Here is an 18156-nt window from a genome sequence, read left to right on the forward strand (position 1 = left end):
AGTATGTGGTGGGATGTACAGACAGTATGTGATGGGATGAACAGACATTATGGACAGTATGTGGTGGGATGTACATACAGTATGTGGTGGGATGAACAGACATTATGGACAGTATGTGGTGGGATGTACATACAGTATGTGGTGGGATGTACATACAGTATGTGGTGGGATGAACAGACATTATGGACAGTATGTGATGGGATGAACAGACATTATGGACAGTATGTGGTGGGATGTACAGACAGTATGTGATGGGATGAACAGACATTATGGACAGTATGTGGTGGGATGTACATACAGTATGTGGTGGGATGAACAGACATTATGGACAGTATGTGGTGGGATGTACATACAGTATGTGGTGGGATGAACAGACATTATGGACAGTATGTGGTGGGATGTACAGACAGTATGTGATGGGATGAACAGACATTATGGACAGTATGTGGTGGGATGTACATACAGTATGTGGTGGGATGAACAGACATTATGGACAGTATGTGGTGGGATGTACATACAGTATGTGGTGGGATGAACAGACATTATGGACAGTATGTGGTGGGATGTACATACAGTATGTGGTGGGATGTACATACAGTATGTGGTGGGATGAACAGACATTATGGACAGTATGTGATGGGATGAACAGACATTATGGACAGTATGTGATGGGATGAACAGACATTACGGACAGTATATGGTGGGATGTACAGACATTATGGACAGTATGTGGTGGGATGAACAGACATTATGGACAGTATGTGATGGGATGAACAGACATTATGGACAGTATGTGGTGGGATGAACAGACATTATGGACAGTATGTGATGGGATGAACAGACATTATGGACAGTATGTGGTGGGATGAACAGACATTATGGACAGTATGTGGTGGGATGAACAGACATTATGGACAGTATGTGGTGGGATGAACAGACATTATGGACAGTATGTGATGGGATGAACAGACATTATGGACAGTATGTGGTGGGATGAACAGACATTATGGACAGTATGTGATGGAATGTACAGACATTATGGACAGTATGTGATGGGATGTACAGACATTATGGACAGTATGTGGTGGGATGAACAGACATTATGGACAGTATGTGATGGAATGTACAGACATTATGGACAGTATGTGATGGAATGTACAGACATTATGGACAGTATGTGATGGAATGTACAGACATTATGGACAGTATGTGATGGGATGAACAGACATTATGGACAGTATGTGATGGGATGAACAGACATTATGGACAGTATGTGGTGGGATGAACAGACATTATGGACAGTATGTGATGGAATGTACAGACATTATGGACAGTATGTGATGGGATGTACATACATTATGGACAGTATATGGTGGGATGTACATACATTATGGACAGTATATGGTGGGATGTACATACATTATGGACAGTATATGGTGGGATGTACATACATTATGGACAGTATATGGTGGGATGTACAGACATTATGGACAGTATGTGATGGAATGTACATACATTATGGACAGTATATGGTGGGATGTACATACATTATGGACAGTATATGGTGGGATGTACATACATTATGGACAGTATATGGTGGGATGTACATACATTATGGACAGTATATGGTGGGATGTACATACATTATGGACAGTATATGGTGGGATGTACATACATTATGGACAGTATGTGATGGAATGTACAGACATTATGGACAGTATGTGATGGAATGTACAGACATTATGGACAGTATATGGTGGGATGTACATACATTATGGACAGTATATGGTGGGATGTACATACATTATGGACAGTATATGGTGGGATGTACATACATTATGGACAGTATATGGTGGGATGTACATACATTATGGACAGTATATGGTGGGATGTACATACATTATGGACAGTATATGGTGGGATGTACATACATTATGGACAGTATGTGGTGGGACGTACATACATTATGGACAGTATGTGGTGGGACGTACATACATTATGGACAGTATGTGGTGGGACGTACATACAGTATGGACAGTATGTGGTGGGATGTACAGACATTATGGACAGTATGTGATGGGATGTACAGACATTATGGACAGTATGTGATGGGATGTACAGACATTATGGACAGTATGTGATGGGATGTACAGACATTATGGACAGTATGTGATGGGATGTACAGACATTATGGACAGTATGTGATGGGATGTACATACAGTATGTGATGGGATGTACAGACATTATGGACAGTATGTGATGGGATGTACAGACATTATGGACAGTATGTGATGGGATGTACATACAGTATGTGATGGGATGTACAGACATTATGGACAGTATGTGATGGGATGTACATACAGTATGTGATGGGATGTACAGACATTATGGACAGTATGTGATGGGATGTACATACAGTATGTGATGGGATGTACAGACATTATGGACAGTATGTGATGGGATGTACATACAGTATGTGATGGGATGTACAGACATTATGGACAGTATGTGATGGGATGTACATACAGTATGTGATGGGATGTACAGACATTATGGACAGTATGTGATGGGATGTACATACAGTATGTGATGGGATGTACAGACATTATGGACAGTATGTGACGGGATGTACAGACATTATGGACAGTATGTGATGGGATGTACAGACAGTATGTGATGGGATGTACATACATTATGGACAGTATATGGTGGGATGTACATACATTATGGACAGTATATGGTGGGATGTACATACATTATGGACAGTATATGGTGGGATGTACATACAGTATGTGGTGGGATGAACAGACATTATGGACAGTATGTGGTGGCATGTACAGACATTATGGACAGTATGTGGTGGGATGTACATACATTATGGACAGTATATGGTGGGATGTACAGACATCATGGACAGTATGTGATGGGATGTACAGACATTATGGACAGTATGTGATGGGATGTACAGACATTATGGACAGTATGTGATGGGATGTACAGACATTATGGACAGTATGTGATGGGATGTACAGACATTATGGACAGTATGTGATGGGATGTACATACAGTATGTGATGGGATGTACAGACATTATGGACAGTATGTGATGGGATGTACAGACATTATGGACAGTATGTGATGGGATGTACATACAGTATGTGATGGGATGTACAGACATTATGGACAGTATGTGATGGGATGTACATACAGTATGTGATGGGATGTACAGACATTATGGACAGTATGTGGTGGGATGTACAGACATTATGGACAGTATGTGATGGGATGTACAGACATTATGGACAGTATGTGATGGGATGTACATACAGTATGTGATGGGATGTACAGACATTATGGACAGTATGTGATGGGATGTACATACAGTATGTGATGGGATGTACAGACATTATGGACAGTATGTGATGGGATGTACATACAGTATGTGATGGGATGTACAGACATTATGGACAGTATGTGATGGGATGAACAGACATTATGGACAGTATGTGATGGAATGTACAGATATTATGGACAGTATGTGGTGGGATGAACAGACATTATGGACAGTATGTGATGGGATGAACAGACATTATGGACAGTATGTGATGGGATGAACAGACATTATGGACAGTATGTGATGGGATGAACAGACATTATGGACAGTATGTGGTGGGATGAACAGACATTATGGACAGTATGTGATGGGATGAACAGACATTATGGACAGTATGTGGTGGGATGAACAGACATTATGGACAGTATGTGGTGGGATGATGACAGACATTATGGACATGTATGTGGTGGGATGAACAGACATTATGGACAGTATGTGATGGGATGAACAGACATTATGGACAGTATGTGATGGGATGAACAGACATTATGGACAGTATGTGATGGGATGAACAGACATTATGGACAGTATGTGGTGGGATGAACAGACATTATGGACAGTATGTGATGGAATGTACAGACATTATGGACAGTATGTGGTGGGATGTACAGACATTATGGACAGTATGTGATGGAATGTACAGACATTATGGACAGTATGTGGTGGGATGAACAGACATTATGGACAGTATGTGATGGGATGTACAGACATTATGGACAGTATGTGATGGGATGAACAGACATTATGGACAGTATGTGGTGGGATGTACAGACATTATGGACAGTATGTGGTGGGATGTACATACATTATGGACAGTATATGGTGGGATGTACATACATTATGGACAGTATATGGTGGGATGTACATACATTATGGACAGTATATGGTGGGATGTACATACAGTATGTGGTGGGATGAACAGACATTATGGACAGTATGTGGTGGCATGTACAGACATTATGGACAGTATGTGGTGGGATGTACATACATTATGGACAGTATATGGTGGGATGTACATACATTATGGACAGTATATGGTGGGATGTACATACATTATGGACAGTATATGGTGGGATGTACATACAGTATGTGGTGGGATGAACAGACATTATGGACAGTATGTGGTGGCATGTACAGACATTATGGACAGTATGTGGTGGGATGTACATACATTATGGACAGTATGTGGTGGGATGTACAGTGGGTGGGATGTACATACATTATGGACAGTATATGGTGGGATGAACATACATTATGGACAGTATATGGTGGGATGTACATACATTATGGACAGTATGGTGGGATGTACATACAGTATGTGGTGGGATGAACAGACATTATGGACAGTATGTGGTGGGATGTACAGACATTATGGACAGTATGTGGTGGGATGTACATACATTATGGACAGTATGTGATGGGATGTACAGACATTATGGACAGTATGTGATGGGATGTACATACAGTATGTGATGGGATGTACAGACATTATGGACAGTATGTGATGGGATGTACAGACATTATGGACAGTATGTGATGGGATGTACAGACATTATGGACAGTATGTGATGGGATGTACATGGACATGTGATGTGATGGGATGTACAGACATTATGGACAGTATGTGATGGGATGAACAGACATTATGGACAGTATGTGATGGGATGTACAGATATTATGGACAGTATGTGGTGGGATGAACAGACATTATGGACAGTATATGTGATGGGATGAACAGACATTATGGACAGTATGTGATGGGATGAACAGACATTATGGACAGTATGTGATGGGATGAACAGACATTATGGACAGTATGTGGTGGGATGAACAGACATTATGGACAGTATGTGATGGGATGAACAGACATTATGGACAGTACATTATGGACAGTATGTGGTGGGATGAACAGACATTATGGACAGTATGTGGTGGGATGAACAGACATTATGGACAGTATGTGGTGGGATGAACAGACATTATGGACAGTATGTGATGGGATGAACAGACATTATGGACAGTATGTGATGGGATGAACAGACATTATGGACAGTATGTGATGGGATGAACAGACATTATGGACAGTATGTGATGGGATGAACAGACATTATGGACAGTATGTGATGGATGTACAGACATTATGGACAGTATGTGATGGGATGTACAGACATTATGGACAGTATGTGATGGAATGTACAGACATTATGGACAGTATGTGGTGGGATGAACAGACATTATGGACAGTATGTGATGGGATGTACAGACATTATGGACAGTATGTGATGGGATGAACAGACATTATGGACAGTATGTGGTGGGATGTACAGACATTATGGACAGTATGTGGTGGGATGTACATACATTATGGACAGTATATGGTGGGATGTACATACATTATGGACAGTATATGGTGGGATGTACATACATTATGGACAGTATATGGTGGGATGTACATACAGTATGTGGTGGGATGGAACAGACATTATGGACAGTATGTGGTGGATGTACAGACATTATGGACAGTATGTGGTGGGATGTACAGACATTATGGACAGTATGTGATATGGTGGGATGTACATACATTATGGACAGTATGTGGTGGGATGTACATACATTATGGACAGTATATGGTGGGATGTACATACAGTATGTGGTGGGATGAACAGACATTATGGACAGTATGTGGTGGCATGTACAGACATTATGGACAGTATGTGGTGGGATGTACATACATTATGGACAGTATATGGTGGGATGTACATACATTATGGACAGTATATGGTGGGATGTACATACATTATGGACAGTATATGGTGGGATGTACATACATTATGGACAGTATATGGTGGGATGTACATACAGTATGTGGTGGGATGAACAGACATTATGGACAGTATGTGGTGGCATGTACAGACATTATGGACAGTATGTGGTGGGATGTACATACATTATGGACAGTATGTGATGGAATGTACAGACATTATGGACAGTATGTGATGGAATGTACAGACATTATGGACAGTATGTGGTGGGATGAACAGACATTATGGACAGTATATGGTGGGATGTACATACATTATGGACAGTATATGGTGGGATGTACATACATTATGGACAGTATATGGTGGGATGTACATACAGTATGTGGTGGGATGAACAGACATTATGGACAGTATGTGGGATGTGGCATGTACATTATGGACAGTATGTGGTGGGATGTACATACATTATGGACAGTATGTGATGGAATGTACAGACATTATGGACAGTATGTGGTGGGATGAACAGACATTATGGACAGTATATGGTGGGATGTACAGACATTATGGACAGTATGTGGTGGGATGAACAGACATTATGGACAGTATGTGGTGGGATGAACAGACATTATGGACAGTATGTGGTGGGATGAACAGACATTATGGACAGTATATGGTGGGATGAACAGACATTATGGACAGTATGTGGTGGGATGAACAGACATTATGGACAGTATGTGGTGGGATGAACAGACATTATGGACAGTATGTGGTGGGATGAACAGACATTATGGACAGTATATGGTGGGATGAACAGACATTATGGACAGTATGTGGTGGGATGAACAGACATTATGGACAGTATGTGGTGGGATGAACAGACATTATGGACAGTATATGGTGGGATGAACAGACATTATGGACAGTATGTGGTGGGATGTACATACATTATGGACAGTATGTGGTGGGATGAACAGACATTATGGACAGTATGTGGTGGGATGTACAGACATTATGGACAGTATGTGGTGGGATGTACATACATATAATAATAATAATAATAATATATGCCATTTAGCAGACGCTTTTATCCAAAGCGACTTACAGTCATGTGTGCATACATTCTACGTATGGGTGGTCCCGGGGATCGAACCCACTACCCTGGCGTTACAAGCGCCATGCTCTACCAACTGAGCTACAGAAGACCACATTATGGACAGTATATGGTGGGATGTACATACAGTATGTGGTGGGATGAACAGACATTATGGACAGTATGTGGTGGCATGTACAGACATTATGGACAGTATGTGGTGGGATGTACATACATTATGGACAGTATATGGTGGGATGTACATACGTTATGGACAGTATATGGTGGGATGTACATACAGTATGTGGTGGGATGTACAGACATTATGGACAGTATGTGGTGGGATGTACATACATTATGGACAGTATATGGTGGGATGTACATACATTATGGACAGTATGTGGTGGGATGTACATACATTATGGACAGTATATGGTGGGATGTACATACAGTATGTGGTGGGATGAACAGACATTATGGACAGTATGTGGTGGGATGTACAGACAGTATGTGGTGGGATGAACAGACATTATGGACAGTATGTGGTGGGATGTACAGACATTATGGACAGTATATGGTGGGATGTACATACAGTATGTGGTGGGATGTACAGACATATTATTGACAGTATATGGTGGGATGTACATACAGTATGTGGTGGGATGAACAGACAGTATGGACAGTATGTGGTGGGATGTACAGACATTATGGACAGTATATGGTGGGATGTACATACAGTATGTGGTGGGATGTACAGACATTATGGACAGTATGTGGTGGGATGTACAGACATTATGGATAGTATGTGGTGGGATGTACATACATTATGTACAGTATATGGTGGGATGTACATACAGTATGTGGTGGGATGAACAGACATTATGGACAGTATGTGGTGGGATGTACATACATTATGGACAGTATATGGTGGGATGTACATACAGTATGTGGTGGGATGTACAGACATTATGGACAGTATGTGGTGGGATGTACAGACATTATGGACAGTATGTGGTGGGATGTACAGACATTATGGACAGTATGTGGTGGGATGTACATACAGTATGTGATGGAATGTACAGACATTATGGACAGTAGTGATGGGATGTACATACAGTATGTGATGGAATGTACAGACATTATGGACAGTATGTGATAGGATGTACATACAGTATGTGATGGAATGTACAGACATTATGGACAGTATGTGGATAGAATGTGTAGTATGTCTGAGGAATAGTATATGTACAGCAATAGTTAAATAGGGTGACCTTGACTAGAATACAGTTTTTACATGTGAAATAGGTAAAACAGTATGTAAACATTATTAAAGTGTGTTTCATGTCTATGTACATAGGGCAGCAGCCTCTAAAGTGCATGGTAGAGTAACCGGGTGGTAGCCGGCTAGTGACAGTGACTAAGTTCAGGGTAGGGTACTGTGTGGAGGCTGACTAGTGACAGTGACTAAGTTCAGGGTAGGGTACCGTGTGGAGGCTGACTAGTGACAGTGACTAAGTTCAGGGTAGGGTACCGTGTGGAGGCTGACTAGTGACAGTGACTAAGTTCAGGGTAGGGTACCGTGTGGAGGCTGACTAGTGACAGTGACTAAGTTCAGGGTAGGGCACCGTGTGGAGGCTGACTAGTGACAGTGACTAAGTTCAGGGTAGGGTACCGTGTGGAGGCTGACTAGTGACAGTGACTAAGTTCAGGGTAGGGTACCGTGTGGAGGCTGACTAGTGACAGTGACTAAGTTCAGGGTAGGGTACCGTGTGGAGGCTGACTAGTGACAGTGACTAAGTTCAGGGTAGGGTACCGTGTGGAGGCTGACTAGTGACAGTGACTAAGTTCAGGGTAGGGTACCGTGTGGAGGCTGACTAGTGACAGTGACTAAGTTCAGGGTAGGGTACCGTGTGGAGGCTGACTAGTGACAGTGACTAAGTTCAGGGTAGGGTACCGTGTGGAGGCTGACTAGTGACAGTGACTAAGTTCAGGGTAGGGTACCGTGTGGAGGCTGACTAGTGACAGTGACTAAGTTCAGGGTAGGGTACCGTGTGGAGGCTGACTAGTGACAGTGACTAAGTTCAGGGTAGGGTAGGGCACCGTGTGGAGGCTGACTAGTGACAGTGACTAAGTTCAGGGTAGGGTACCGTGTGGAGGCTTACTAGTGACAGTGACTAAGTTCAGGGCAGGGTACCGTGTGGAGGCTGACTAGTGACAGTGACTAAGTTCAGGGTAGGGTACCGTGTGGAGGCTGACTAGTGACAGTGACTAAGTTCAGGGCAGGGTACCGTGTGGAGGCTGTCTAGTGACAGTGACTAAGTTCAGGGTAGGGTACTGTGTGGAGGCTGACTAGTGACAGTGACTAAGTTCAGGGCAGGGTACTGTGTGGAGGCTGGCTAGTGACAGTGACTAAGTTCAGGGCAGGGTACCGTGTGGAGGCTGGCTAGTAATAATGACTAAGTTCAGGGCAGGGTACTGTGTGGAGGCTGGCTAGTGACGGTGACTAAGTTCAGGGCAGGGTACCGTGTGGAGGCTGGCTAGTGACAGTGACTAAGTTCAGGGCAGGGTACCATGTGGAGGCTGGCTAGTGACGGTGACTAAGTTCAGGGCAGGGTACCGTGTGGAGGCTGGCTAGTGACAGTGACTAAGTTCAGGGTAGGGTACCGTGTGGAGGCTGGCTAGTGACGGTGACTAAGTTCAGGGCAGGGTACCGTGTGGAGGCTGGCTAGTGACAGTGACTAAGTTCAGGGCAGGGTACCGTATGGAGGCTGGCTAGTGATAGCTATTTAACAATCTAATGGCTTTGGGATCAAATCTGTTTTTCAGTGATATCAGTGTGGGTGGAAATATGCAATAAGACTATATATTCTGAGAGCTTCTAAGGCTAGAAATTCTAATGCTTATGACTTTAACCATTCAGATGAATGCTTTTGCAAAGTGCAAACAGTCCTCACAGCCTTAGCTCATGTATGTTTATATGCAGATCCTTGGAACTGTGCATACCACAAACAAACATAAGATAGAAGACGACAATACTAAAACGCTGCACCTGTATGTGTACGACCAATTAGACAAGACCTGTCACTGTTTATTACCTCTTCTAGACGACCATGTTGGAACACATTCCCAGACTGATGAACAGCATCCGTATGATCCACAGCATCTCCCAGTACTACAATACCTCAGAGAGAATGACCTCTCTCTTTGTCAAAGTCACCAACCAGATGATTACAACCTGCAAGGCCTACCTATGCCAGGATGTGGCCAAGGTCTGGGATCATGACAGGTATTTATCCGGATATAATCATATATGTGATCACTGAAGGAATTGAACCCACAGCCTAGGCATTGCTAGCAGTACACTCTTAGCAAATGAGCCAAACAGCTGGCTTTCATCCTCCCTGGTACAAAATCAATGATGCTCTGCAATTTTTCTGGTCTGCTGAAGTTAACATGTATTACATGTCCTTAGTAGTGTTCCTGCCTGGTTGCTACAGAAACACGAGTGGACATTATTAATGTTTTAAACCTGTATTGTTATATTTATGACATGTTGCATTCTTAACATAAAACAGTTCCCCTTGTTATACAATTTATATATATCTACAGTGGGGTGGGGGGGGAGTATTTAGTCAGCCACCAATTGTGCAAGTTCTCCCACTTAAAAAGATGAGAGAGGCCTGTAATTTTCATCATAGGTACACTTCAACTATGACAGACAAAATGAGAAAAAAAATCTAGAAAATCACATTCTAGGATTTTTTATGAATTTATTTGCAAATTATGGTGGAAAATAAGTATTTGGTCAATAACAAAAGTGTATATCAATACTTTGTTATATACCCTTTGCTGGCAATGACAGAGGTCAAACGTTTTCTGTAAGTCTTCACAAGGTTTTCACACACTGTTGCTGGTATTTTGGCCCATTCCTCCATGCAGATCTCCTCCTTTGTATTTGGTGAGTTTCTTCTCTGCAGATCCTCTCAAGCTCTGTCAGGTTGGATGGGGAGCGTTGCTGCACAGCTATTTTCAGGTCTCTCCAGAGATGTAAGATCGGGATAAGTCCGGGCTCTGGCTGGGTCACTCAAGGACATTCAGAGACTGTCCCAAAGCCACTACTGCATTGTCTTAGCTGTGTGCTTAGGGTCCTTGTCCTGTTGGAAGGTGAACCGTCACCCCAGTCTGAGGTCCTGAGAGCTCTGGAGCAGGTTTCATCAAGGATCTCTCTGTTCTTTTCTCTGTTCATCTTTCCCTCAATCCCGACTGGTCTCCCAGTCCCTACCGCTGAAAAACATCCCCACAGCATGATGCTGCCACCACCATGATTTACCATAGGGATGGTGTCAGGTTTCCTCCAGACGTGACGTTTGGCGTTCAGGCAAAATAGTTCAAACCTGGTTTCATCAGACCAGAGAATCTGGAATCCTTTTGGTGCCTTTTGGCAAACTCCAAGCAGGCTGTCATTTACCTTTTACTGAGGAGTGGCTTCCGTCTGGCCACTCTACCATAAAGGCCTGATTGGTGGAGTTCTGCAGAGATGGTTGTCATTCTGGAAGGTTCTCCCATCTCCACAGAGGAACTCTGGAGCTCTGTCAGAGTGACCATCGGGTTCTTGGTCACCTCTCTGACCAAGGCCCTTCTCCCCCGCTTGCTCAGTTTGGCTGGGCGGTCAGCTCTAGGAAGAGTCTTGGTGGTTCCAGACTTCCATTTAAAACCGCTGAAGGCCACTGTGTTCTTGTGGACCTTCAATGCTGCAGACATTTTTTGGTACACTTCCCCAGATCTGTGCCTCGACACAATCCTGTCTCTGAGCTCTACGGACAATTCCTTCGACCTTATGGCTTGGTTTATGTTCTGACATGCATTGTCAACTGTGGAACCTTATATGGACAGGTGTGTGCCTTAATGGAAACAGGATGCACCTGAGCTCAATTTCGAGTCTCATAGCAAAGGGTCTGAACACTTACAGTATGTAAATAAGGTATTTGTCACGCCTTGGTCATTGTATTTTGTGTTTTCGTTATATTATTTGGTCAGGCCAGGGTGTGACATGGGTTTATGTTATTGTATTTTTGTATTGGGGTTTGTAGTATTTGGGATCGCGGCTGATTAGGGGTGTTGTATAGGCTTGGCTGCCTGAGGCGGTTCTCAATCAGAGTCAGGTGATTCTCGTTGTCTCTGATTGGGAACCATATTTAGGTAGCCTGACTTTCGCTTTGTATTTCGTGGGTGATTGTTCCTGTCTCTGTGTAGTTTCACCAGATAGGCTGTAATAGGTTTCACGTTCCGTTTGTTGTTTTTGTATATGTATAAGTTATTTCATGTATCGCGATCTCTTCATTAAAGACATGAGTAACCACTACGCTGCATTTCGGTCCGACTCTCTTTTGACAAACGAAGAACGCCGTTACAGTATTTCTGTTTTTTTTTTTATACATTTGCAGACATTTCTAAAAACCTGTTCTCGTTTTGTCATTGTGCAGTATTGTGTGTAGATAAATTAGGAAAAAATGTAATTTAATGCATTTTAGATAAGGCTGTAACGTAACAAAATGTGGAAAAAGTGAAGGTGTCTGAAATATACTGTGTGTGTATGTATATATATTGTATATATATATTGGGGTCACTTAGAGGCCATTGTGGAGACCAGGTCATCTGATGCAGCACTCCATCACTCTCCTTCATGTTCAAATAGCCCGTACACAGCCTGGAGGTGGATGTGTGATGGTGTGGGAGTGCTTTGCTGGTGACACAGTGAGTGATTTATTTAGAATTCAAGGCACACGTAACCAGCATGGCTACCACAGCATTCTGCAGTGATATACCATCCCATGTGGTTTACGCTTAGTGGGACTATAATTTGTTTTTCAACAGGACAATGACCCAACACACCTCCAGGCTGTGTTAGGGCTATTTGACCAAGGTCTTTTTGAGGGCTATTTGAGTGCTGCACCAGATGACCTGGCCTCCACAATCACCCGACCTCAACCCAATTGAGATGGTTTGGGATGAGTTGGACTGCAGAGGGAAGGAAAATCAGCCAACAAGTGCTCAGCATATGTGGAAACTCCTTCAAGACTGTCGGAAAAGCATTCCTCATGAATCTGGCTGAGAGAATGCCAAGAGTGTGCAAGGCTGTCATCAAGGCAAAGGGTGGCGAATTTGAAGAATCTAAAATCTAAAATCTACTCTGATTTGTTTAACTCTTTTTGATTACGACATGATCCCATATGTGTTTGACTGACGGTTTCAAATCAGTCTTATGTAGCAAAATATGAAAATGTGTTTTTTACATTGGATAAAAGTAGAGACGCAACGCTACAAAATGGTATATCATACACTACAGTTGAGGAACAATGGGGAAGAAATGTGGCTTTGGAAGTTGATAAACGTGATAAACTATAGCTAACCAAGCAAATAACTCTTTCTGTCAAAATTAGAAACGTGTAATATCTGAAAATGTATCTAGCTAGACTATCTTATACATCATTCATTGTTGGACGCGTCTCCTGTTGGATGCGATGATTGCCCTTAGTTTGAAGACATAATCCAGAGACAGGTGTTTTCTCCATCTCCTTAGCTATCATACTCGAATTCCACTGATTTCAAAACTCAGTCCTCCAGAAAGCGATGCATTTAAAAAAGCAGTGTTAGACAGGATTACCTAGACATACTGACCAGCTGAAATTGACAGAAGCGTGCTATATGGCAGACCAATCCAAACTCATCTCTCGGCATGTCCAGCCCACTCATTATCTTAACCAATCATGGCTAGCGGGAAGGTTGCTCACTTTTTTTTGGTTTGAGATGGCATTTCTGCCAAAAAAAAAACACATTTTTATTTTTAAAAAGTTTACATTAGTAGTGACCCGTGAAACAGGTCACGTGTTATAGAAAATAGTATAAATAAAGAAAAACCCCTGAATAAGTAGGTGTGTCCAAACCCTTGACTGGTACTGTGTGTGTGTGTGTGTGTGTGTGTGTGTGTGTGTGTGTGTGTGTGTGTGTGTGTGTGTGTGTGTGTGTGTGTGTGTGTGTGTGTGTGTGTGTGTGTGTGTGTGTGTGTGTGTGTGTGTGTGTGTGTGTGTGTGTGTGTGTGTGTGTGTGTGTGTGTATAATATAAAGTCAGAAGTTCACATACACTTAGGTTGGAGTCCAGAAATCTCTTGTTAACAAACTATAGTTTGGGCAAGTCGGTTAGGACATCTACTTTGTGCATGACATAAATCATTTTCCCAACAATTGTTTACAGACAGATTATTTCACTTATAATTCACTGTATCACAATTCCAGTGGGTCAGAAGTTTACCAAGTTGACTGTGCCTTTAAACAGCTTGGAAAATTCCAGAAAATGATGTCATGGCTTTAGAAGCTTCTGATAGGCTAATTGACATGATTTTTCATTTGGAGGTGTATCTGTGGATGTATTTCAAGGCCTACCTTCAAACTCAGTGCCTCTTTGCTTGACATCATGGGAAAATCAAAGAAATCATCCAAGACCCCACAAGTCTGGTTCATCCTTGGGAGCAATTTACAAATGCCTGAAGTTACCACTTTCATCTGTACAAACAATAGTACGCAAGTATGAACACCATGGGACCACGCAGCCATCACACTGCTCAGGAAGGAGACGATTTCTGTGTTCTAGAGATGAACGTACTTTGGTGCGAAAGTGCAAATCAATCCCAGAACAACAGCGAAGGACCTTGTGAAGATGCTGGAGGAAACAGGTACACAAATGTCTATATCCACAGTAAAATGAGTCCTATATCGACATAGCCTTGCAAGCCGAAGAACACCATCCCAACTGTGAAGCATGGGGGTGGCAGCATCATGTTGTGGGGGTGCTTTGCTGCTGGAGGGACTGGTGCACTTCACAAAATAGATGGCATCACGAGGAAAGAAAAATATGTGGATATATTGAAGCAACATCTCAAGACATCAGTTAGAAAGTTAAAGCTTGGTCGCAAATGGGTCTTCCAAATGGACAATGACCCCAAGCATGCTTCCAAAGTTGTGGGAAAATGGCTTAAGGACAACAAAGTCAAGGTATTGGAGTGGCCATCACAAAGCCCTGACCTCAATCCTATAGGACATTTGTGGGCAGAACTGAAAAAGTGTGTGCGAGCAAGGAGGCCTACAAACCTGATTCAGTTACACCAGCCCTGTCAGGAGGAATGCGCCAAAATTCACCCAACTTATTGTGGGAAGCTTGTAGAAGGCTACCCAAAACGTTTGACCCAAGTTAATCAATGTAAAGGCAATGCTAACAAATACTAATTGAGTGCATGTAAACAGCTGACCCACTGGGAATGTGATGAAACAAATTAAATCTGAAATAAATCATTCTCTCTACTATTATTCTAACATTTCACATTCTTACAATAAAGTGGTGATCTTAACTGACCTAAGACAGGGAATCTTTACTAGGATTAAATGTCAGGAATTGTGAAAAACTGAGTTTAAATGTATTTGGCCAAGGTGTATGTAAACTTCCGACTTCAACTGTATATATATATATAGACACACACAGTGGCAAGAAAACTGTATGTGAAACCTTTGGAATTACCTGGATTTCTGCATAGATTTGTCATAAAAGTTGATCTGATCTTCATCTAAGTCACAACAATAGACAAACACAGTCTGCTTAAACTAATAACACACAAACAATTATACGTTTTATGTCTTTATTGAACACACTGTGTAAACATTCACAGTGCAGGGTGGAAAATGTATGTGAACCCTTGGATTTAATAACTGGTTGACCCTCCCTTTTGCAGCAATAACCTCAACCGAACATTTTCTGTCGGAGCAGATCAGACCTACACAACGGTCAGGGGAATTTTGGGCCATCCGTCTTTACAAAACCATGTCAGTTCAGAAATATTCTTGGGATGTCTGCTGTGAACCGCTCTTTTGAGGTCATGCCACAGAATCTCAATCGGCTGAGGTCAGGACTCTGACTGGGCCACTCCAAAATGCATATTTTTTTCTGTTAAAGCCATTCTGTTGTTGATTTACTTCTGTGTTTTTTGTCGTTGTCCTGTTTCATCACTCCTGCAAAATGTCTTGATTAAGTTGGGAATTCATGTTTCCGTTGATGATAGCAAGCCGTCTAGGCCCTGAGGCTGCAAAGCACTCCACTATACTTTACAGTGGGGATGAAGTTTTGATGTTGGTGTGTTGTGCCTTTTTTTTCTCCACACATAGTGTTGTATGTTCCTTCCAAACAACTCAACTGTAGTTTCATCGGTCCACAGAATATTTTGCCAGTAGCGCTGTGGAACATCCAGGTGCTCTTTTGCAAACCTCAGATGTGCAGCAATGGGGTTTTTTGGACAGCAGTGGCTTCTTCCGTGGTGTCCTCCCATGAACACCATTCTTGTTTCCTGTTTTAAATATCGTAGACTCGTCAACAAAGACGTTAGCATGTCCCAGAGATTTCTGTAACTCTTTAGCTGAAACTATAGGATTCTTCTTATCCTCATTGAGTATTCTGCGCTGTGTTCTTGCAGTCATCTTTGCAAGACAGCCACTCCTAGGGAGAGTAGCAACAGGACTGAACCATTTATAGACAATTTGCCTTACCATAGACTAATCAACATCAAGGCTTTTAGAGATACTTTTGTAACCATTTCCTGCTTTATGCAAGTCAACAATTCTTAATCTTAGGTATTTTGAGATCTCTTTTCTTCCAGGGATGGTTCACATCAGGCAATGCTCCTTGTGAATAGCAAACTCACATTTTGTCAGTGTTTTTTCTAGGGCAAGGCAGCTCTAACCAACATCTCCAATCTCGTCTCATTGATTGGACTCGAGGTTAGCTGACTCCTGACTCCAATTAGCTTTTGGAGAAGTCATTAGCCTAGGGGTTCACATATTTTTCCAACCTACACTGTGCAAGTTTAAATTATGTATTCAATATAGACAAGAAAAATACAATAATTGGTGTATTATTAGTTTAAGCACACAGTGTTTGTCTATTGTTGTGACTTAGATGAAGATCAGATCAAATTTGATGACCAATTTATGTAGAAATCCAGGAAATTCCAAAGGGTTCACATACTTTTTCTTGCCACTGTATATATACTGTATGCCATAATTATACAACATTATACACATAAATATACCTCATATTAATCAATCTCCATGTGTGACAAATTAAACCCTGAATAAAAAACATTGATTTATTTTGCAATCTAACAAACTGCAGCTATAAAACGAAATAAATATTATAGTATAATTATATTATTCACACTCTGGAAGGATTTCTATGCCTTATTTGTTAGCATATGGAACCGTGTTACTGAAGGAGGTCTATGTCATGTCTCCTCCCAGAAATGAGATGTTGAGGAGGATCAGAGAATGCACACAGCTCAACCAGGAGTATCAGCTGTGCTTCCAGAGGGTGCGAGAGAAGCTTCGGGACAACCCCAACGACAAGCAGTTTGAGTTCAGGTAAACAAAACAAAAAAGTAGACGAGCTGGAGAAATTAGACCCGGGTCAATTACCTATGCTTTTCTTTTCCTATTCTCAGTTACATTTTTTTAACCAATAAAATAGTTCAAAAACGAATTGAGTGCACCTCAAATAAACACTTCATCTGTGTCACTGCAGTGAGAATTACATCTTCGGCAAATTCGACACATTCTGCAAGCGACTGGAGAAGATTGCAGACATGGCCTCCATTTTGGAGGACCTCGCATCTCTGCAACACATGAAAGTGGAGGGGATCGAGAAGATCTTTGTTCGCTATCAGACCATTGTGACCACCACCAAGTCCAAGACCTACAATGTGCTTGACCACCGCAAGTTGGAGGTGCTATTTTATTTATATATTTGACCTATATTTTACAAGGCAGGTCAATTAAGAAAAACATTGCATTTACAATGATTGCCTGGCAAGAGA

The sequence above is a fragment of the Oncorhynchus gorbuscha genome, linkage group LG07 (assembly GCF_021184085.1).
Source record: "Oncorhynchus gorbuscha isolate QuinsamMale2020 ecotype Even-year linkage group LG07, OgorEven_v1.0, whole genome shotgun sequence".
NCBI lineage: Eukaryota > Metazoa > Chordata > Actinopteri > Salmoniformes > Salmonidae > Oncorhynchus > Oncorhynchus gorbuscha.